We start from the raw sequence: 24,545 nt of genomic DNA, 5'->3' as shown, positions 1-24,545 counted from the left end.
TTCCCTCTCTTTGTCAGGTGGATCCCATCTCTTCCTAGCAATCCTTCTTCTTGGAACAACATCCCGTGGCCAAAGAAGCCAAAACCCTGCTGGTGACACCATCTGTGCAGCCATGTATAGCTCTGCAGGATGCCTCCACTCCTGCCTTCCCCTTCCTCTTGACTGGCAGGATCAAGACCACCACCTGAGCCCCTGCCCCCTTCATCCTTGCACCCAGAGCCCTGTAGTCACTTTAGATATGCTCAGGGTCACCCCTGGCAGTATCATTGTTGCCCACATGGATAAGTAGTCAGAGGGCTGGATGAGTCATGGTAATCCTTCTGTGACATCTCAGATCCAGGCTTCAGGCAAGCAGCACACCTTCCGAGACAACAGGTCAGGCTGGCAGAAGGATGTTTCCATTCCCCTCAGAAGGGAGTCTCCAACCACCACCGCCTGTTGCTTGTTCTTGGTGGCAATGGTTTTAATCCTTCTGACATTGGGGAGGCCTGATCTGTCCTCCTGTTGCTAGTGCTCACTCCAGGAGTCTCCTTTTATACCCTGCTGAGAGTGGAATGGCTCTGCCCCTTGTTGGGGCTTTTTTCAGACACAGGCAACAAACACCCAGCAACCACCCAGCAATCACTCAGGTAGCAGCATTCCCAGATGCTCAAAGCACACGCCCAAAACACATACAGCCTACCAGAGAAATACTCAGCAAACCAAACACAGACAACCCTAGCTCACTTACCTTCCCATAGCAGGATCTGGGAGAAGGGGATTGTAACTTTTTTTCAAATTCAGCTTCTGTCTCAGTGAAACTCCTTCTCTTCCCCAGCATAGCCACTGTATTGTCCTGATGTGTTCTGGCCAGCCCTGCAACTGCTGTAAACCTCGATTGGTCTCTTTACGTTGGGTAGCTACTGATATACATCTACTCAGTATCTAGTCCTTTAGGTATAAAGGAAAAATTTTTTTCTGATTCTTCTTAGGTCAATAAATAATTAGTTTAAACAACAAGAGCACAAAACAAAGCTAAAATTCCTTTGCATGCTGTTATAAAACATACAGCAACTGCAACAGGAGAAACTCTGAAACAATAGATGGAATGTGCTTCTCAAATTCAGTCATTTCCTTTAACAAGACATACAGACCTGGTGACTGGCAGCAAAAATGTTACACTGTGAACCTGCTTATCCAAATGCAGAATAGACAAAAAATAATTGCAGATAACCAAGGGGACTGTCAGCATGAAGGGGATTTTCAGCATGAGCATCTCAGACAGATTGTCTAAAATAGCAGTTCTCAACTTTTCACACTGGGAGCCATCAGCATAATTATCAGGTTGCTGTAACCCATGACCCTCGACACTCTCGTCACACAGTCTCTCACCCACACAGTCTCTGTCTCTCTCCCCGCTCCTCTGGCTGCTGCATCTGGCCCTCCCCCTCCCTCTCTGGCTGCTGAGGCTGCGCTCACAATGCTGTGTGCTCGCCATGCCCCTGGCTGCATGCGGACTCCATGCAGGTTGCCAGCATTGCAGCCTGCACAAGGAAACTGCATGATTCCCTCGAACCTCCTCATCACCCTTTACAATGTTCTTGCGACCCACTTTTGGGTCACAACCCATGGATTGAGAAACACTGGTCTAAAACACTGCAGTAGCAATCTACTTTTAATCTGAATTACTGAGATGCAAATATCCTTTTGAAACCCATAGGTTAATACCCACTTAAAAATCAATATAGATGAGGGATGTATATGTGTGTATGTCTGTGTACCTACATACATGGGCCTGATCCTGATCCTTGGCCAGTGATAAGTCAGTTTGTCACGAGAGGATCTAACCTCTCTGATTTGCAGTAGTGTGCCCTTGATTTATTCTTGTGCATGTGAGAGCAGATTCAGGCTTTTTGGCCTCAATTTCCTGCAGAAGCTGCAAAAGAGTTCATGTCTTGTCCTTGCTCCTTTCATGATCCCTTTCCCTCCCTTCCCATGCACTGCTCCTTACTTTATGGGTGTGAAAGAATCATAGAAGTTGGAAGGGAAGTCAGGTCATCTAATCCAACCCCTGCCCAAGGCAGAATCACTCCTATCTAAATTATCCTATACAAGTGATTGTTTAACCAAGGGTTGATCAAGATCCAGCCCACAGGCCAGATCCAGCCCATGCAGCTATGTCATCTATCCCATGGGTCTGGAAATTGGAAGAGGGGAAGCAGGGGCAGCATTAACTGCTACAGCTCTTGGAGCAATGACAATTAATGATGCCACTACTCATTCACTAAATTCTTGCGGAGCCCTGTGAGCCAGATAATACAGCCCCATGTGATGGATCAGGCCAAGGGACTGACCCTGTGCACTGGATCAAGCTCACAGGCTTGCCAGATCCAACCTGCAAATTGATCCTGCTCACCAGAACCAATCTGTAGACCAGGGGTGGGCAAAATAGGGCCTGTGGGCTGGATCTCGCCTGCCAGCTGACTGGATTCAGCCCACAGGCGGTCAATCTCCAATTAACTGTATCTGGCCCAGCTGGCATGGGAGTCGGGGGAGAGAGGGGGGTGAAGGAACTCAGATGCTCACAATCCCCTACCAAGAAGGCACGAGACAGGCAGGTGGGGTGGGAGCCACAGCAGGAACCAGTGTGGGCTCGGTTGCAGCCCTACCAGGCAGGTGTGGAAGAAAGGCCAAGAAAGTCAGTGGTGCCAGGCTTGACTTCCCTCTCCCCCACAGAAGCTTATCTTGCTGCCCACTGGCAGCAGCTGCTTTCCCAGCCCTTTGCAGCATGCTGCAAACCAGGCAGGCAGTACTGATACCTCACTCCCCTACCACCACCTGCAGACCGGCTGGGCTCAGCCATGTCACAAAGAACAATCCTCCCACACACCCCACACCCCAATCACACACCCTACACCCCACCATACCCACACACACACAAAACCCTCCCACACACCCCATCATACCCACACACACACTCCACACCCCCCACACACATACACCCACACCCCACAAACACCCCCTCATACTCCCTACACAGCTCACCCTCACCATATCCACACCCTACACCCCACAACCATATACTCCCCCAACCACCCCCCGCATTCCCCCCACGCTCCCTAAACAATATACAAGAGTACAACTTTATTATGAGCTATTATGCAATTGCCTCTATACACACTATGCAAACACACATAAATCAGAACAAAAATAGTTTTTGAAATAAAATTAAAATTTGTTATAGCAGATGTTTGATTTTTAGTATATGATTTCTTTTTTCTTCCAGTTCTAAGATAGCAAACCTCTCCCCAACCTTCCAGAAGGAGCACTTCTGGGGCAAGGGGAGGGATTTTCGGTGGCAAAAGTCAGGGGTGGGACTTCCAGACCCAAGATGGTGACCAGGGGGTGGGCACCTGTCAAGGGGCGGGGCTACCCTTAGAGAACTTGACAACTTACCATAACTTGAATGTCCCTCCAGCCACAATAACTGCCCACCCCTGCTGTAGACCAACCACTGCCCATTTGACCCATGGGACCCAATGAGTTAGATACCACAGATCTAACCTTTTTCTTTTAATGACAGTCGTACAACTACTAGAAACATTGCCATAAAAAAAAACAAGAACACCCTAACCTTGTACGGCCTGATCCACAGGTAAAGCAGGGTAACAAGTCACACCTCAATCAAAATCCCAAGCCTTGGACACAGCCAACACCCAATGTTTTTGAGGAAGGTAAAAAACCCCTCTGACACCTGTCGTAACAGGAGGTAAAACAATCCTTCCCTGTTTCAAGTGGCAACAAGCAAAGCCATAAAGCATGAGAAAAAAACAAACACCCTCCACTCTTCTTTACAACCTTGGGACCCCAAATACAATTCTACGCATCATACACCCTCACTATACAGCCAGGACTCCACTTTCAGTCATCCCATCCCCTCCATAAATGTATCCAAATTCCTTTAATTTTCTTGTGGAGCTCCTTCATTTTCTTGCTACTGAGAATGATTCTCCAAATTCCACTTATTCTGGGCTGCAGAGCTCTTCTCAAGATCTCAAAGCAATCTGGGAGAGGAGGGTGTTTCTGGGACTAACTGCTGCTCTTCGTTGTACATTCCAGGCATTTCTATTCCTTGATCATCCCTAAACAATGTTTATCCAATCTTTTCTTGAACACCTCCAATGATGGAGATCCTGCAACTTCATGCAGAACTTTTGATCCTTTTAGTAAAAAAGAGCTTTTTGCCTAGACATCCAACTTGATTTTTCCTGACTCTGCCAACAGGCTGTAAAACACAACTGTTCTGATCAGTTGGCACCTTACTTCTACTTTTTATATTTGCTACACACTGCAAACAGAAAATCAGGCATGCTTTACTCAGTGGTGATGTGATGCTACACATATAATCTCAGGGCCAGATCCTCAGCTGGAGAAAAACAGCATACCTCCATTAGTTTTCAACTATCAGAAAATTTCATGCACTAGGAGTTCAGGCTAGAGTTCTGGGATTCCTTGAGCACTTTGAAGCATTCTTTTTCCACCACACATTTCAGATGACCAGTGATCCAAAACACATTGTTATTACTGGCGTGTTGACAGAAAGCAAAGAAGCTTTGGAGCTGCACCCAGGAAAACAGCTGAGTCTAGGGCTGGTGAGCTGGAAACTCCCTCCCACTCCCAAATTATCCTGGATTAAGGTTACTTCTTGTTTGCAAACAAAATTTCAACAAGAGTGATAGCGCCTAGACATGCAGACATAGTTGGCTTTCCATACACTCCGGTCTCTCTCTTTATGTGAGGGTCGCATTCCAAAAAAGCCTCGCATAAAGTGAATTTGCATAAAGCAAATCCATTATTACATGTAATTAATAGGGATACGTACCAGCTTCACTCTACTGCCCCCCAAACCATGACAAATCACACAATACAATAACTGCTGCGCTGAGAGGCTGCAAACTCTGCGCTGCAAACAGTGGCACACACAAAGGGTGCGTTGCCAGGGCAGCACAGGGCAGGCTGGAGAGGCACCCGGGGGAGGAAAGCAGGGTGGCAGAGAATGCCAGCTGCTCGCCGCACTTGGCTCTGCCCTGCTTCCCTTCCCCGGGTGCCTCTTCCGCCTGGCGGATGCAACCCAGCGCAGCTGGGAACAGTGGAGCTGTGCGGAGAGGCTACAAGCTCTATGCTGCAAGCAGCAGCTCACACAGAAGGTGTGTCATCAAGGCAGCACAGGGTGAGCACCGTCTCTGTGTGGCCCCGCTGTTCCCTGTTTCCCTGTCCCCGAGCCTTTGCAGCCCTGTCCAGCTCCCCCCTTCCAGGGGCCACGATCCCCCTCTTCCCCTCCACTTACCTGCCGGAGCTGCCTTCAAGGCTACTTGGGGCCATGTGCACGTAGTGCACGTGCACGTGGCGCCCAGTCTCACCGCCTTCCTTCCACTTCCTCCCAGCTCCCTGAAGGCTGGAACTCTGCAAGCCTGCAGGGAGCTCACTGCCGGCCGACTTCTCATAAGATCAGATTTTTCTTGCACAAAGCGAATTACTGGTATAAATAAGGTCATTGCATATAAGCAAATCCGCACAAAACGAATTTGCATAAAGCAACACTCACCTATGTCTCTGATGGCAACATACCATACAAAAACCTCTGAACTGTGAATCTTCAGTAAAACACTGCTGTTGGAAAGGAAAGCGCTAAGTGTAAGGAGTATAAACCTAAGGACGCTGACAGATGTGGAAGTTTGTCACATGGCTGTAGAGCCATGGGTGACTGGTGCCTCTTGAGTCAGTGGGGGGACTTGCCCCCCCTGACACCAGTCAGGGACCAGGGGGAGGGTCTACCAGCACCCAATCCAACTGACTGGGGGTGGGGGGCAGGGGAGCGGGGGTCCCCGCAGCTGATCCCACTCACCAAAAATCAGCCGCACCGCTTCCAGAAGTCCTGCTTTTGCTGGTGGCCCCACTCCTTGGCTGGCGCTCGCAGGGGCGACACTGGTGCTCCCACCTGCCCCCCTGCCCGCCGGCTCAACAGGGAGCACAGCCTGACAGGGGGTGCACCAGTGCTCTCAGGGGGTGCACATGTACCCCCTATGCATCACCACTGTCTACAGCCATGCACTGACAGAAATGCACAGCTTCAGAGCACTTTAAAAATGACCGATTGGGCGACAATCTGAATCCTCATTATATCAGGGTTCAGATGAAGGTGCTCCAAAGGGGAGTGTCTTCATTACCGTCTATCAGCATGGCTGGGAGCAGCTCCCCGCGCTGTCTTTGGAATGTGAGGGGGGAAGGGAGCAGAGGGAGCTCATTCTGGGGATTGCCCTGCTGGTTCTGGATGGTGGGGCAGGTGGACTGGAGCCTCCCACCTTGGAGGGTCTCCAGTCCTTCTTCCCAAGCCTCCAAAATGGACAACCCCCAAAATGAGCTCCCTCCACTCCCTTCCCCCACTCCCATTTCAAAGAAAATGCTGGGGCTTGGAGGGAGGAGGGGCAGGGCTAGGGAGAGTGTGGCTGCAAAGATGCAGCTGCTCTAAACTACAGCTCATTTCCCAATATCTGGGACCCAACAGTGAATGTCTGTTGGGTCCTGGAGATATCTGTAACACATCACACTTCCTGCAAAGCCCCATGAGTTACAGCAGGGAGCTGCATGTCTGTAAGTGCCCTAAGAGACTGATATTTCTCTCATGTATATCACTGTCAGGCAGGGGTAACTCACTGACTTAAAACTGGAGGAGAGGAAGATTAGACCTCAAAGAATATTTACAGCACAAGTCTTCAGTTGGTATAAATCAGTGTTAAAAGGGGCCATGCTGATTCATAGCTGAAAATCTGAGCTGTTTGTTTCTTCTTTCTCATCAGTGAAGAAAATGTAGCGAGCCTGAATCTGTATTTGTGTACAAAGTTATACATCTGAACCAATTTCACTGAAATCAGTGGAATTATTCCTGATTTACATCTGTGTTAATAAAACCAGAATCTGATCCCTTAGGTGCATTCCTTCTCCAGTGACTTGATAAGTAACAGGTTGGGCCAGGTGCTTGCCTAGCATAAATCTGTGTAATCCCACTGTAGTCAACAAAATGGCAAAATACTACTACAAAATATTTAATACAATTTGTGAAATAAACTCACCACCTGTGCTTCATGGTATCACAGATCTGAGATGAAAATACCTCTTGGACCATCTAGATTACTCTCCTACCATTACAGGATTATTCTTTCTAGAGCAAGGTTGTCAAATATATGGCCCATGGGCTGCATCCACCCTATGGAGCCACACGATCCAGCCTATGGATCTTGGACCAAACGCAAACACTAGCCTAGTACATAAGCTGGAACCAGCCGCACAGGCAATACATGCAGCCCAGAAGGCTGGCATGGGCTGTGTGCTGCATGCTGCAAACCACTGGACTAGTCCTGCGTGCTGGCTCCAATACAGCCCAATCCAGACCAGCCCCAGAGCCAGTCTCGGGGTCAGTCTGGTAGGGCACAGCATGCAGCACATGGCCTCTGCCCCCTGGGCTGCATACAGCACCCACAATGCCAGTTTCAGCCCATCTGCTCCCTGCAGTGCAAGCCCCACAGCAGGGCAGGTACATGTTGCATGAGGCACACAGGTCTGGCACAGAGAGTGCACTGTATGTGGCACCTGGACTGGTCCTGTGCACTGGCTCCAGTGCAGCCCAGTGCATGTGTACTGTGGTGTGTGTGTGGGACTTGCCCTACTAACACACACACACACACACACACACACACACACACCCTGCTCTCCCTCCCTCTCCTAGCCTTGGGGCACCAGCATGGGCCCCATACTCCTGCTTGCCACCACTGCTATTCTTCTCCTCCTGCTGTTCCCCTCCCTCACCCACCACTCCAGCACCACATCCCAGAATGCCACAGGAGCTGGCCCGGCCCAACCAGCACCATGAGCAAGAATCGCAGGGGCTGGGCTGGCTCCTGCTGAGTCCTGCGGTCTGGCAGTGCAGCTGGGAACCAGGTGATGCCAGAACAGGTGGAAGATGGGCAGTGGGGTGGGGAGAAGAGGTGGCCCTGGGTAGGAAAGTGGCGATGAAATGGCGGTGGCAGGTTGGGTGGGTAAGTGGCAGAGAGCAAATGGGCGGGCGTGAGAGTGGCAACAGCTGGGTGGGAGCACAAGGCCTGAGCCAGTGCCCCAGGGCCAGGGCTGGCAGGGGCCCAGAGTAGGGAAGCAAAAGCGTGGGGCCCACACTGGCAGGGGCTCTATGGAGCCGAGCTGGGCTGCACCAGCAGGGAGAGGGGGGAGCTGGCCCAGCTCCTTACTACTTAGAGCCCCTGCCAACCCAGGCCTCGGGCTCCTGCCACCCTGCTTTGGGCCCCCGCTGGTGCTGGCCCTGGTGCAGCGGCGTGGGCCCTGTGCTCCTGCTCAGATGTCAATGTGCTCCTGCGCACCCGCTCACTGCCACTCCCCTCCCCCCAGTGTCTCTGCCATTTCTCCGCTTTCCTGCCACTGACCTCACTTCTCCCCTCCCCCACCTGCCAGCCACTCCAGCACCATGTGGTCCCTGACTTCATTGCCGGGACCACAGCACTCAGCAGGAGCCAGCCTGACACAGCCCCAAGGACTTGGGCAATCACCCATGGTCCTTCCTTGCCTCCTCTCCCCTACCCCCCCCCCCGGGTGTTCTTAGCTGAGTTTCCCAGAGGGAGGCAAGAAACAGCCCCAGGGTCACCAAGCCAAAAGCCTGTGCTAGGTAGAGGCTTCCGGTTGGGGGAGGGGTGGGGCTGGGCAGGTCTTGCTGCTGCGGCTGCTGGGTCCTGCCACCCCTAGATCCTGCCGCTGGTTCCCCCTGGGTCCTACTGCTGCTGGTGTCTTGTCATCTTTGACAGGCAGCCAGGTGCAGATAATAATTAATTTTGTAAATTTTTTAGGGACCCCATGGGCCAGACAGAATGGCCTGGCAGGTTGGATCTGGCCCACGGGCCATATTTTGCCTGCCTCTGGGCTAGGATGTCTGTTTGCTCAAAACTTATACTGTCAAAAACATTTTTATGGCACCACAAGGGCAACATCTGTTTGTGTCCATAGAAAAAGGAAAAGAAGAGGACAGATTCTGCTCCCTGTTACACTATGGTAAATCCTGAGGAACGGAGGGTCAGGTTATTAAGGGTATTTAGTCTCCCCACGATGCAGATAGGTACCTACCAGAATTGTGAAAAGCACCTAGATGCTTAACTCCTACGGAGTTCTGTTATGGAAATCAATAGAAGCTTTTGAAAAGCATTCAACAGCAGTACAGTTATACTACATTTATACTAATGTAGGAGAAGACTGAAATTCTGACCTAGTTCTCTAATTATCACCCCCTTACTTATTTACATTATTTATTTTGTAATGGTAATAAAAAGAAAACTTGCCTGCATCTCACACCACTCAGGGCTGCTCTGACACAGCTCAGTATGCTGCTGAGGGGCTAGCTGAGACATGAGGGTCCTCCAGCGCTGGGCTAGTTGGCAGGCAGTCCCTGCACAAAAGCACCCTCGTGCCACAGCCAGCCCCATCAGTGTCTAGACGTGCATTGCTTTACTTTAAGTCAGTGTTTCTCAACCTATGGGTTGCAACCCAAAAGTGGGTCGCAAGAATATGGGTCATGAACAAACTTTAAAAATGGATCAACAAAATGGATTCTCCTTTAAAGGAATAAAATGTGGGAAACTGTGGCTTTTCCCTTACAGGCTGTCAGAGTTCCAACCTGAAACAGGCTGCTTGGGGCTCCCCATGTCCCACACCACCACCTGCCCCACACCCTGTGGGGCTGGAGCCTGGAGGCAGGGGGCAGTGGATCAGAAGTAGGGGTCACTGGGTTGGGACTGGCCATCGATATTTACAAATGGGTCCTGGTATAAAAAAAAGGTTGAGAAACATCACTCTAAATAATGCTGCCATAGGATAGTACTCATGTTTACAAGTACTTACATATGGCAGTGTTTATTAGTTTACTGTGGCCTAGTAGGGCCACATATGTAGATGCTGAGACTTTACTGTGGAGCTAACTAGGCAAGTCCATAGTAAACAGCTTGTGTAGATGCTCCCGGACACTCCCAAATAAACATCAACATCCTGCCAAATTATGCCTTGCTCAGGGCACAGGATTTCAATCAAAGCCTTTCATCTCCCTGGCATCTCTTTGGAGCAGTGGGAGTGGATAGAAAAAGCTATGTGTGAGCTTGGGGAGTTGTCCTGACACAAATCCACTTCCTGATGCTTTGAAAACTCAAAACGCCTACCAGTCTAACTTGAAACTCTTGCTAATAGTCTTTTTTTCCATAAAGGGGAAGTTGTGTTTGACAACAGAAGCAGCTGAGCTATGCCAGTTTATACCAGCTGAGGGCCTGGCCCAGGAAAAACATCAAGCATATAACTAACTAGAACAGATAGGTGGTGGAAAGGGAGAACAGAAGGAAAGCCATCTTTCCTCACCTGTTCTTCAGCTGTCATCTAACTCCCCTAGCCCATGCTGTTCTCCTGTGCTGAAAGTCAGCAGTGACACCCTCTGGACTGAGTGTGTGGGATACCGGTAGGTCAACAGGGCCCTTTGGTACACATGTGTCCCTGTCAAGAGAAGCTAAGAGACTATCAAAGCATGTTGAGTGCTATGCATGTGTGCACATACAAATATACACATAGATGCACTCATGCACACATGCAAACAGTCACTGGGCACATCTACACAATAAAACATAAGATGTTGACTGCACAGTAGCATCACAGCATGTTGACTGTGCAGTAGCATCACGTGGCAAAAACCCTACCAAGACACTACTGTGCAGTAGTATTAGGCTACTGCACAGTAGCATCACTTAAAATTAATTTGCCAGTGCTACTGCTCAGTAACTCAGTTACTGCACATTTATTTAGTACTTGCTTATACAAGCACTAACTAAATGTGCAGTAACCACTGCGCAGTTGCATCTTGTGTAGATGCACCCACTGTGTACCAAACTTTAAGAGCACATTAAAAATAGTAAAAATCTATACAGATGAGATGGGGATGGGGGCAGGGTAAGATAACATCAACATCTCATTTTTAATATGAACAAAAAACAATGCATCCTGGCTGAGGTAAACCAGCTGCTAAAAGCCATTATTGTTCCTGTTTTTGTCTGTGGGGAAAGAACACTATTGCCAAGCTGGATTTAAAGGGGGAACTTCTTCCCTTAGTTACATCTGGCAGAGCTTGACCAATAAATTCATCCTTACAAAAAGTTTTGGAGGAGCCAAGCAACACAGATCATCAGTGATCGGCAACAGTCCACTACAGCTTCAAACTTCTAACTATGTTTACAGCCTAAGATTTACAAATGATAATTGTGGGGTTGGGGACCTGTTGTGGTGAATGCTGTACATAAAGCAAGAGAGAGAGATTAATCACTTCCGGACACAGTTCTCTAGTCACCGACTAGAGAAATGATCCCTGAAATTATAGTCAAATAGACAAAACACAAACCGGAAGAAAGGAAATAGCTCCATTTTACAGATAAGAAATTGAGGCCTGAGGAATTGATATGGCTGGCCTAAATCACACTGAAAGTCAGTGGGAGACTCAGGTAATGGACCCTTATTTTCTGTTGGAGAGGCCAGGCCTGTATTTTGCACAAGAGCAGGAAATGCATTCCACAACTGGGGAGCAAAGCTCTGAAGACCTCTTTTCTACAAAGTTTAACACCGCACACAAAGCAAATTAAACAACTTGCTGTATCTTCCCTGACTGTAAAATCTCTGATCTTATACCATCAGAAAAATCCTGTCAGCACAGACTGGTGGCTGAGGACCAAAAAAAAAATTCCTATTAGGTTAGTACACAAATAGTCAACTAGGTACATCACATGCATAGGAAAAAACACACAGAAAACAGATTGTGTAACTATTAACTAACACAATTCTTTCCTCCTCAGAAAATAAAAGAGCTTGAAACTATTGGCAGCCTCAATAACAATAATTCTCACTGTCAAATGTAGGACTTACAATCGTCATTTTGCTAATTAAGAAAAAGGCCCTCTGAATAAAATATCTGTGTGAGAAAAATTCTCTTCCCTTGTCTATTCTTTCCCTCCTGCTTTGTCCCATGGAGAGCTGCAAACTGAGGTGTGCTGTAATTGTTTCTTGTTCTATATTCAGTGGGCTGCATGCTGAAAGCACATACCAACACACAAGGCTTTAGACTAGAGATTTCAGATAGCTTGGATTCCATTCCTGTGAGAGGCAAGACTTCTTTGTATACATTTAAATCCTCCCCCTACACACAGCCCCCTGCCAGCCCCTCCAATCCCCGCACGCATCAGCCAGGAATTTTAAGCCATTGCAGATGAGCTATACCCAGGAAGCCAGGGCAGCACTTTTACCTAGATTGGGGAATTTAATTGGTCCAGAACTGGAGAGAAAGGCTTCCTTGCTCACCCTGCTTATCTCCATCTGAATTCTGCCCCAAATTGTGCTTCAACTGATTTTTTACCAAGTCTCATTCTACTTTGCCTCTCACCTCGTATGACTACTCATACTCTACTCGGCATAAGCCTCTGAGGAACCTGGGGAAGTGTAAGACAGGAGGGCTGTGATTGGGATTCATTGTACTTATGCGATTGAATGGAATGATTTAGGGATTTAGAGAGAGCATGAGCCCATCAGAGCTGTTGGTTGTGCATACAAAATCATGGAGCCCCACAGTTCAATGCCAAACAGATTCGATCTCCCTCAGCACACAGCCTGCCACCTCACCCGCAGTTGACCGCTCAGCCATGAGCCTGCAGAAATGCAAAAATGTACCGAACTTCCCCCTCAGGTACACCAGTGAAACACTATTCAAGACAACAGCTGCAGTTCTGCTCTCACATCAGTGTTATCAGTGCAGTTATTATTACTGATTTACACTATCATGACAGAAGGATATTTCAAGACAGAGCAGGAGCGACATGGGAGAGCTGGTTCTGATAAAATGAACACGTATCCCACGTTAAAAAAATGAGGGATTGTTATTACAGACCCAGAACAGAGAGATGGCCCTGGACCCAGAACACTTACACTTCTGCTCTTTTTGCTTTGAGACAAAGCTACTCCTGTGGGATTTCAAGCAGAAGTGGGCACAGAAAGTAAAGAGAAGGAGGTGATAACCTTATTCCTGAAAGATTTCCAGCACCATTTGACAGGCCTCAGAAATTCAGATCGCTTAGATTGGCAGTTGGGCTCCTAAGCTAGAGACAGAAATGACCCACAAATCTGTATCACCGATCAGAAACCAGTTCAAATCTGTAACACAACAGAAGTTCAGTGCACATAAACTGCTTTCAAAAGGGCAGAAGCTGGTTTAAGATAAAGTTACCATATGTTTGGGTTTTCTCGGACACATCCTCTTTTTGGGTCCTCCCATCCATATGGGTGGTTTTTTAAAATATCAACAAATGTCTGGGATTTGGGATTTTGCTCTGCTCAGCATCAAAGTTGTCCCCAGCACTGGGCTGCAGCAAGACGAGGGAGGCACCTGCTCTTCCAGTGGGGGAAGGGAGCAGGGGAAGGGCAGGAAGGAGCTGCATGGCTGGGCCATGCTGGTGCCTGTGCTCACAGGGGTGGGATAGTCTAGAGATGCTTGCAGGGCTGCAGGGAGCAGGAGCTGTGGGCCAGGAGTGAGGGGCAGTGGCAGGGCTGGGGGGGCAGGGGGCTGCGGGTTGGGAGTGAGGGGGGTTGGGGAAGGCTGTGGTTTGGGAGCGAGGGGCACCGGGAGGGTGGTGGAATGTGGGCCCGAAGTGTGGGGCCAGGAGTCTGCAGGTTGGGAGTGAGGGGCATCAGCAGGGACTGTGGGGAGGGCTGCAGGTTGGAAGTGAGGAGTACCAGCATGGTCTGGGGGTGAGGGACTGGGTCAGGAGTAAGAGGCAGCAGCAGAGCTAGGGGGGGGAGGCTGAGGCTTTGGAGTGAGGGCCAGGGGACAGGCATATCACTGCCCCCCCACAATCATATTATGCCCCCCCCAACAGGTGTCCTCTTTTTTGAAACTGGAAATATGGTAACCGTATCTAAGATAAACCTGGATGTATGTAGTATCAGCCTTAACTGATTTAGGTTAAATTGGTTTATTGAACTTCTGTTCCAGATCCACTCCAGATTCAAGTTAACTCCCCAACATCCCAGGATGCTTTGTACATCCCCCACACTGCCCCCTCCTCCCTGGCCCTCACAGGGTGGGCGGGTTAGCTTTGGACCAAGCTGTCTGCTTCAGTGGAGCTTGGAAGCATGCTCTAGCATCCCCTGACTTATGGCCTGGGTCACTGCAGGCATGGGGCTGCATTTCCAGAATCTAAAGTGAATGTCTGTTCACTTGCTTTTCAGTTCAATCTATGCATCTTAGATTAACCTGCAAAGCTTGAATCGATTCAGCTTTGGGCTTTTTGACTGTCTGTACTTAGCTCCAGTGTGTTGAGACCACTACTAAGCTATCTGACTAGCATAGCCCCATATTTGGCTTTTGCTTCTTTCTCTCTATCCATCTGTTGTCTCATGTCATATAATTACATTGTGAAATATTGTCTTTTTGTTCTGTTTTGGTGGAATACCTAACAGAAAGTCTCTGGGTCCATGACTGGGGGTTCTTATGTGCTCCTGCAAAATAAAATAGTGGTAGTTGTGGTTATAGTAGTAGAAATAATAGTAATAAGGATACTTGTTTGGGTGCTGGGTACTAACTGGTGACATCTCCAAGTGAAGGGTCTCAGCCTGCATTCCTTGTGTGTCCAGAACTACCACTGATCTAGATATATGAAAAATACAGACATGGGTCCCTTGCAAGACTAGATCAAAATAGTATAAAGCAGCTAGTTTAAGCAAGTCTGCTCTGACACACTGGATTTCTGATGCATCAGAGCAGATAAAGGTACATGTATAAATGCCCTTTAAGTGCAACTGACTAATTCTACTGTGCATTAGCATGTCACAGCAAAAACCATGCTGATATGTTAATGTGCAGTAGAATTAGTCTACTGCACATTAAGTGTCACAAAAAGACCATGCGCCATTGCTACTATGCATTAGTGCTGGCTACTACGCATGCATGTAGTGCCTCACATTAGAGGTACTAAACTGAATGCGCAGTAATGGTGCTTTAATGCACATGTAGATGCACCCAGTGACACTTTGGCAGTATAAACAACTCTTAAAGCGGGCAACTGAAGTATAGGCCTGCAGTTCCTCCATCAAGTTACCACCATGGTGTAAAGTGGCTTTAATGTAAATGAGAAACAGGCCCACTCTCTCTTTTCTTGTTGCCTTTATAGGAAACTACTTGAGTAAGAACTGAATAAAAGCTAAATACATTAGAACTTGGTCCCACGGGTTTTATTTGCAGGAGTTCCCACTGATTTTGAATGGGAATGGGGGGTGTTTACCAGTACCGAGAATTAGGCCATATTGGGCTGTTCTAAAGTGTTATGGATGGTTATGGTCTGATAGTATGGAAAAACACCACTATGCAAAAAAAGCCACTTTAAAACAAAAGATAAAACTTAACTCAGCCTTTACACAGACTGATTCTGAGACAATGAAAAGTGCCTGCGTAGTTCCCAGCATAAATATTTCCCTGCAAAGGGAAAATCATCACTGAACTCTCCTAAAACCTTTACAGTGTCCTGGAGTTGTAACTTCCCCTTTCTTCTAAAGTGCAGGCATCAGTTTCTCTGCTCAATGCAATAGTTGCAGTGAAGCTGTAATTCAGCTTTGAGATGTGTCCATCCCATCCTCCCCCTTCCATCCACTGCCTAAGTGGTAGTAAAAAGTGAAATGCCTGGGACTAAGAAACTATGTCCCTAAAAGGGGTGTGGCAGTGCAGTCGCACCCTACTTCTACTGCGGTGTCACTGTTCAAACTGATCTGCATGCAGGGGAAGCCCCAGAGCCACTCTTACCCTCCCTGCTCTCGCTTTGGGCAGGATGCCAGGCTCAGCAGGGGACAGTGGCAGGGGCATGCAGGTTCCGCCTTCCAGCACCAACTCCCTGCTGTCCCCCTGCCCTGCAGGTTTCTCTTGGCTCGTTGGGAGCAGGTGCTAGAAGGAGGAACCTGTGTGCTGCTGCCCTTGGCTGACAAAGGCATAGGAGGATCCCATGAGCTGTTCCTGACATGCTGCAAGGAGCAGATGTGAGGGGAGCCAGGCTCAGTCAGGGACAGCAGTGGCAGTACATAGGTTCCTCCTTTTGGCACCTGCTTCCAGCCAATGGGTAACCCTGTGAGGGATGGAGGGCAGCAATGGGCAGATGATGAAAGGAAGAAACTGCAGACTACCAGTGCTGTCCCTGGCTGAGCCTGGCTTACCCAGCAGCTGCTCCCTACAGCCCACAGCTGGAGTACAGTCATGTCAATGGGGGTCTGGTCCACCCTTTTTTCATGTGCCTGCTCTCTCCCCCACTCCTTGGTATCACCCATCCCCCTCCATCCTGCCATGGTTGGAGGGGCAGTGTGCTGCAAGCCTCTTCAATACATCTGGGATCTGCCCATGTGTGTCACCATAACTGTTTGTCATCTTAATGCAAAGGTAAAGGAGAGCTCCAATAGCAAACCCTACCCCACAGTAAGCCAAGTGACCTGAACACTGTAGGACATAGATTGTCAGGGAAGGCTCTGTCCATAATGACTAAATGCACACCAGCCTTTACAAACATGATGTTGCTAGTTCCATTTACCCCAAAGTAGGGAATCATTCATAAATCACACATCAGTTAAACACCTTGGCCCTCAACTGTCATTGCTCAGATGAAAATCACTTGCTCATCTTCTGTACAACAATCTTTTTCAAACAATGTGAAATCTATGTAGTGGATTGGGGCATGAATGATTCCCTTTAACAGCTGGGGACAGATAATATGCTAGCTACCCATCTCTTGCTCTTTTTACTCACAATTGCATAGCTAAAACCGAGAATGATCATCTTTGAATAGTACAACTCTGCAGCTGTCTTTTTGGAGTCTGCTATATGCAACATTTTTACTAAAGTTTTTACTAGGAGATGGGAGGTCTAGTGGTATATATAACATCCTTCCACTGCCCATCTTAAATTGGCAGCTGCACCCAAAATATTTTCTTTCCTGCACTGTTTCTATTAAACTTTATTTATACTGTCTGCTTCCATTGTGCCTTTGGTATTTAATGCCACACACGTTGACCACTCACTGTACAAAGACATTCTGTCCAACCTTTCCCTAACTAAAATGCAAGGCCCTTTTCCTCTTTGCTTGACAGTAAGCCAAACAATTGCCCAAAGGATACTATCATACATAATGTACTATTATGCATTAAAGCTAAGATTTTTTTTAAATAGAAGCCTAGCATTGGTCTAAGTCTGTTAACATAAACTTTAAGTTACCTGATCCTCAAAAATTCTCAAGAATGAAAAGCTTCAATTGACTTTAAGTTTATAAACCTTCTGAGTAGTTATTCTCTCTCATAATCTTTTTAGAGTTCTGCTCTCCCTCTGCTATTTTTCCCATTCTTTTATAGCTATGAGTTTCTTTTATATAATTAGAGGGTCAATTTCTGACTCATTTACTCTGCCTGCCTTATCAGGTAAAGTCATGGTCCTAAGGAAGTCAAAGAGAGTTTTACCATAAACGGCTGTGAGACCAGAATTTCACCCAATTTAACTGAAAAATAAGATGTCATGACATGAGTAATAGTGTTGGACTCTACTGGTACACACCATTCTTCATGATATTTTCAAGTCGTTCCTATTGCCACACTTTTCTGGTTTTCCTTTAATCAGGGATCCTCTACGCATGGCCCATGGGCTGGATTCAGCCCACGGACCTGGGAAAGGGGTGGGTTTGGACATCTTTTGACAACAGAGGTCTTCATCTGTATCTGTACCATGCCTGGGCATTGGGAAGTTTTGCCTGTGCCACGACTAAGTGGTAAAAAGAAGCAGTTGCATTTGGCAACAGTGACAGCCAGGTCCTAGTACTTCCCTGCCTCAGACCTGAACCAGGTCATTCTGGTCCGCTGCTACAAAAAAGTTGCTGACCACTGCTTTAATCTCTTCATCAAATACACTAACATATTTATATTAATTCAGTTGCATATGGCAACCTTGTGTCTTTGGAGGCCAAAACTAAGAACCTCTTATTCTCCCCTCCCACTATCTTCAGTATATCTCTGTTCAAGTCATCTAGGCTACTCAGCTGAAAATCTGGACCCCAAAGAAGAGTTTTGCCCCACCTTCTCTGTATCTCCTCAGCAGTCCATTGCTCCTTTTCTATTTTCTAAACAATCTATCTGCTAAAAGGTTTCCCCTCTTTTGCTGCCTCCTTCAGAATTCTGCAATGGATCTTGTGTGGCCTTAAGTCTGACCCTATCCCTGAATCAATTACCCTGAGACATGTTTATCTGTCTCTGATATCTAACGTCTCATCTCCCCTTCTCACCCCTCCTAGCTGTCTGACCCTTCCTTTCTAGAGAATTCATTTAAAGTTTTAGTAACTTTGATCTATAAATTACTCTGACCTTCTCTTAAACCTTTATTTGTGTCCCATACTGACCCCTGATTACCTACATATTTGAAACATTTCATATTATTTATCTTAACTTTTCAGGAACTTTGCTCTTCATTCCAATTTTTTGCCTCCTTGTCTCTATTTCCAGTCTCTTGCATTCCATCTCATCTTCTCTCCAGTCTACTTGTGTACCTGATGTTACAGTCCTCTCTTGTATCAATTTCTTCACATAATATTTGTGCTTCTGTGCATTTTACTGCTAACCATAACTCTGGGGAACACTCTTATTTCTTCCTGAATATTTCTCACTTGCCCTCACTGCTGTCCTTCTCTCCACTGTTTTCACTTCCAGCGTTTGCACTGCTGTCATTTTGCATTGTATTTTCCTATCTGGATCTATCCATGGTTCTAATTAAAATCTAGGATATTATGATGAGAGACAGTTCCTGTCCAAATCTTTGGACCCAAGTACTCCCGAATTCTTATGCCGTTGCAAACATTTGCAGTTCCATTGCCAATCTCATGTTATTAGGATTTTCTAAAGGCTCTAGGCTCTTGGAGTCATGTGATTTCAGGAAAATCTTGAAATTTTTTTTTTTTTTAAAGTATACTTCTTCCTTTCTGTATAACAGACATAAAGTTGAGGACATGAACCCCAAGTCTTAAGACTCCAAAATTAAAAAACAAGACCCAATGCTTATTAATTCTACAATCTCATTTTAAAGACAGTGCTAATCGGGGGGGAGGGAGGAGGGGAGACGACAGTTTGGGTTGGTGATAGTGTTACCATAAACAGCATTATGCAGGATTTAAAGTTTTTTTAATAAACATTTGCTCGAAGACTGCACCAGTGGACCCATGATACTTAGAAAGTTAATGTGGAACAACTCCTTAGAGTTGTGGCAAGTTTCTTTATAGTTCCTGAGACTTTTAGGCATTTTCTTGTACATTCTAATTAACAACAAAACCCAACTACTGTCACATGATATTAACACAAACACAGGTCTGACATGCCCACACAAAGCAGGAAGCAAAGAGGTTAAGATTTCCTTTCTTCCCTTATCATGCCCGGTTACACTGTGATTTGCATGATGTAATATGACGTGCGGGGGGCCTACAGATGTGCTTGTTCACATTCTAATTAGAATACAGTGCAGCAGACTCAATTAATCGAATCTGCTCTGTGTTCTAATTAGAAAGCTCTAGCATCCCCTCACTATCACGTGCATTAAGCCCCCACACATTCCTCTGTGAATGAGCTTTAAATAAAGCATCCCACAGCCATTTTGAAATGTGCAGTCACTTAATACATGTGACAGTAAACTGTTTTATTTAGAGCGGCTGTCTGGAAACTGCTCTAATTAAAATGGCGCCCCCACCACCTCTGAGCACATAGCTAGGCAGCCCTAGTGCTGAAATTCATCTACGAGCTGCCCTGACCTCAGCAAAGGGATATAAAGACAGTGCTTCAATCTTTAACTCTGAATATTCTTATTCTGTAGATTTAAGTCACCAACCCTGAGATGTAATTATTTCCTCCTGTGCAAGAAAATTTCCTATAGCTGATTAATCCCTATCTCCTAGAAAGCAGAATTGACTTCAGCCTCTTCTATACTCTTCCTGATCATCTTAATGTCTGAAAACATTTCATGAGAGGCCTTACACTGTAGTTGTCGGTTTTGAAAAACACATTACCAGAGCAGAGACATAGAAGGAAGCCCAAAGAGTTCTCACCCGAAAATGTACATACTGATTTTTAGACGGCACTTCTTTTGCACAAAAAAGGCAGAACTGCTTGAGTGTTTGTCATCAGCCCTCTTGTGGCTGATCTAAAAATAAACCATAATATGAACTACTTCACCAGTGATATTAACTTCTAAGTGGCAGCGTCCTGTGTTCCACGAACTCTTGTCTCCTCCAGATCCTATTCTGGAAGTGGTGTGGCTTAGTTGATAATGATGATGTCTGTGAGACCTCTGCTAATGTCTTGGAACTTGAGCTGATTAGGGATTCTTTTGTCAAATACAGTTTCCATCAGAAAAATGTTGATTATTTGCTGAAACCAAAGTTCTGTGTGAAAATGCATTTGTTCTGAAACTTCCTCAAGAACTGCACCATCAAACCCTTACTATACCTAAGATACATCGATGACATCTTCATCATTTGGAGTGAGAACCTGCAATCTCTGATTGAGTTCCATCAGAAATTCAACAGTCACCATCCCTCCATCTGACTTTCTTTAAAATACTCCAGCACCAACATCCCCTTTTTAGACACAATGATCAGTATCCAGAAGGGTAAAATACAGACCATGTTATACAAGAAACCCACAGACCAGCATACATATCTGCACAGAACCAGCAATCACCCGAAACACACCAAAAAAGCTGTGATATACAGCCAAGCCCTCAGATACCACCGCATCTGTACTGAAGAGAACACCCAGGATTGCCACCTCACCAATCTGAAAACGGCTTTCACCCAGCAAGGACATTCCTCCAGAGAGGTAGATCGCATGTTTGAAAGAGCCACCTGGATACCACGTGAAGAACTGCTGCAGTACAGAAGAAAAACACCCACAAATCGCACACCGCTGGTTATGACGTATCACCCATCCCTTGAACCTGTGTGGAAAATCCTCGGGAAATTGCGGCCTATATTGGAGGGAGACCCTATTCTTGAAGGGATCTTCCCGGGGCCGCCCATCCTGGCCTTCGGACGGGCGCCGAGCCTCGCCAACCTTGTCACCAGAAGCAAACTTCCTCAAGCCCAGAATGCACCAAAAGGATCCAGACCGTGCCAGGACAAGAAATGCAAAACCTGCCAACACATCCCCACCACCCCCACTATTACTACACCCCACAACAGAGCCATCAGCATCCCTGGATCTTACAGCTGCACCTCCAGAAATGTAATATACCTCATCCAATGCACCAAATGCCCTGATGGAAGATATGTAGGAGAGACCAAGCAACAACTGTGCACCAGAATGAACGCACACCGGAAATCCATCAAAGACAGAAACACTCAATTACCGGTGGGGGCACATTTCTCACAGGAGGACCACTCTCTCTCCAATCTCTCAGTCCTGATCCTCAAGGGAAACTTACACAACACTTCCCAGAGACGAGCCTATGAGCTCCATTTCATCAACCTGCTGGATACTAGAGATCATGGACTAAACATAGACATTGGATTTTTGATACATTACAATCTGCCTGGCAACTGACTCCCCAGCCCAGCCCCTGGCTTCTTTACTTTTCATTCCATCCAGGAAGAGCACACACCAACTGCTGAAGCTTCCTTAGCCTGACGAAGGGTTTTTGAACCCGAAAGCTTGCTTAATAACTATTCTCCAACCATTTGGGTTGGTCTAATAAAAGATATCAAATTCACGCAAGGAACCTTGTCTGCCTTTGTTCTGAAACAGCCTTTTTGAAGAACGCTTTCATAGCTCTAGGATAGAATTTCTAGTCAAAATGAGAGAGACACTAACTCCAGAACAAACTGGTGTGTCAGGCACACCCCTAAGATGTTGGACACCGAGATCCAAGTCTTCGGCCTGAATCAGGCACAGCAGGCTATTGGCTAGTTTAGAATCACTTCTTGTGAAGAAAGTTTGGAAGATTTTGTTTTCATCCTACTGCAAAAGCAAGAAAAGTTTCATAGTGACAGGAAAAACGTTTCCTGTGCAGTTCTACTGAGAACCTTGCACATCAAGGTCCTATCCTTCCATAGAAATAGGAAGAGGAATAGGAAGAGGAATAGTCACTCTGTAGCAAGCCCTGTGCAGTCCAGACGTGCATAGATGGTTGGTTCCCTGGGTCATGTAGCGGTGACACACCTTGCGCTGCCACTTCTTGTGCCCAGGGAATACCCATGTCACGTGTGCTTTGGCATGCGGCAAGTTGCCCCAGGTGGTATAGGGAAGGCTGGGGCCAGGACTGTGCTGGCCACAGCCTTACCTGGGGTCCTGAGGGCCTCCTGGAGCTGCAGCTATAGTGATCCTGCCAGGCGGAGACTTGCCGGCAGCTGCAGCATGGTTCCAAGAGGCCCAGCTCTGCTTTTTAGCAGCGCATCCTGCCTGAGCATGCACAACTTTGGGTTTTTTTCTGCATTTTTCTTTTTTACCCTTGGATATCCAGGGGTCAAAAATAACCATGGAACAAACCCCCGAAAATGGAGCAGCTCATGCTTGGGCAGCATGCCCTTGCAGCACGGACAACTCTGGACTGTGCGGTATGTGGCATTGCAAAGGTGTTTGCAGCGCCACATACCGCATGACCATGCTCGTCTAGATGCACCCCCCTGTGGCCAATCTATGTACAGCAACGACAGCCTCTTCAACCCACATGGGTATATTTAAAGTCAAAATAGCATTAAAGTGGGGCACCCTGCTGGAAGAGAAATATAAATGATCCCATGTAGCACCTACCTCTAGAGAAATAGGAATTTAAAAAAATATTAGGTACATAAATCACAAAGGTATCTGCAATTACACTTGTTAGGATGGTATTACAAGAACAGCCAACCCCCAACGTTTTGTCTGGACAGTAGGGATGTTTGCCTTCCTGTGTACTGAGGGGCATGGCCCTCTTCCTTGAATTTCTTCAGCAGAGTCTAACAACCTTTACAGCGGCAAGACACTAGTCACTGTTGTTGCCCTGCTTTACCTATGGCAGGTTAGGTTTTGTGACAGAATTGACTGTGTAGCTGTAGTACTAGATTAGATAAAGATTTGTATGGGGTGGTTTGGATAGGGATGATCCTGTCTCAGGCAGGGGGCTGGACTATATGACCTCTGATGGCCCCTTCATGCCCTACATTTCTATGATTCCATGAATGTAGGGATAGAATCAGGGAAAACAATTTTAAGGAACTGGGGGGTGAATTAAGGGAGAGTAAGGGAAACAGATCAAATCATAAGAAGGATTACCAAGCTATTCCAGTATAGGAATTCCTATGTAATATCATCACAGATTGAAGGATATGATAGGTATCCTAGTGGCTCTTTGTTGACAGTGCTAAATTCATAGAATTTCAATAAAAAAGAAACAATAGTGAGCAATATATCAACAAACATTAATGAAATGTCTAAACTAGAGTATTCTGTGAAGAATGAACACCGCAATCATAATCGCCCCATGTAGGTAGAGAATATACACACTCATCTGCTAAACTGGGGGAAAGCTATGGAGAAAAGAGACTGGATTTAGACCCTGCCATGATGTCTAATCCCAAAGATTTCCAGGATTTTTTTTAGCCTGGATCAGTTTTTTTGATCTGACCTCAATCCCACAAGCATGCTAAGCTATGTTCATGTGCACCCACGCAAACAAACATGCAAGTGAGCTGCTTTGTCCCTGTAACTGTTTGGAAGCAGGGGACTGAACCGGGGCTTTTCATTAATTTGGTAAAAACAGGTTCCTTGCTAAATATGCCACTGACTGAAGGATGTTTGAGAAAATGAACTCAGTCTTTGTTTTTGAGAAAGCCCTATTTCTCACTTTGTCTTGAAGAATTACTGCATACTTTGAAGGGCACTCACATGTACATTTTTAGCTTGTGCCGACTGCATGTGTCTCCACAATATTCAGACTCTATTTTGCTCTTTAAGTCAGATAGTAAGCTTCCCACAGCATTAAAATGCTTCTAGATATTGAACCTAGAGATTTTCACTCTTTAAAAGATACCTTAAATTGCTGCTTATTAAAATGTAGGTCCTTCACTGTCTGGCATGATTAGTGTTTCTTTTTGTATGTGTAAATTCAGTGTTCATGAAAGCTCCCAGGCTTACAGTTCTGAAGACTGAAGTTATCCAGAGAGTAGATAACTTCTACTCCACAGAGTGGTAGTGGCAGCATAAAGTTCCCCACAGGGTATATCTACACAAAATACTTTACTGTGGAGTAGCATCGTTTACTGCACAGTAAGCATGCATGTCTACATGTGCAAATGCTTACTGCACAGTAAAAATTGCTACACGTGAGTAAATTTGCTACCTGCAAATGCAAGTAGCAGATTTACTTGTGAGTAGTTACTTTGAAGTAACACACATGTAGACACCAAACA

General features: G+C 46.5%; 1 protein-coding gene across 5 annotated transcripts in view; it reads right to left on the bottom strand.

Annotated features, from left to right (window-relative positions):
• LOC102379236 (protein Shroom3) overlaps positions 1–24,545 on the bottom strand; it is a 100,696-nt gene that overhangs the window by 58,777 nt on the left and 17,374 nt on the right. For 4 of the 5 annotated variants that reach the window (XM_025192085.1, XM_025192080.1, XM_025192081.1 and 1 more), the window contains one exon: positions 731–930. The exons of the other annotated variant lie outside the window; for it this stretch is intronic. The gene's annotated coding sequence lies outside the window, so the exon portion shown is untranslated. The remainder of the gene's footprint in view (positions 1–730; positions 931–24,545) is intronic. 5 annotated transcript variants of the gene reach the window in all.

The sequence above is a fragment of the Alligator sinensis genome, unplaced genomic scaffold, assembly GCF_000455745.1.
Source record: "Alligator sinensis unplaced genomic scaffold, ASM45574v1 scaffold578_1, whole genome shotgun sequence".
Lineage (NCBI taxonomy): Eukaryota > Metazoa > Chordata > Crocodylia > Alligatoridae > Alligator > Alligator sinensis.
This window is presented reverse-complemented; position numbering and strand designations above follow the sequence as displayed.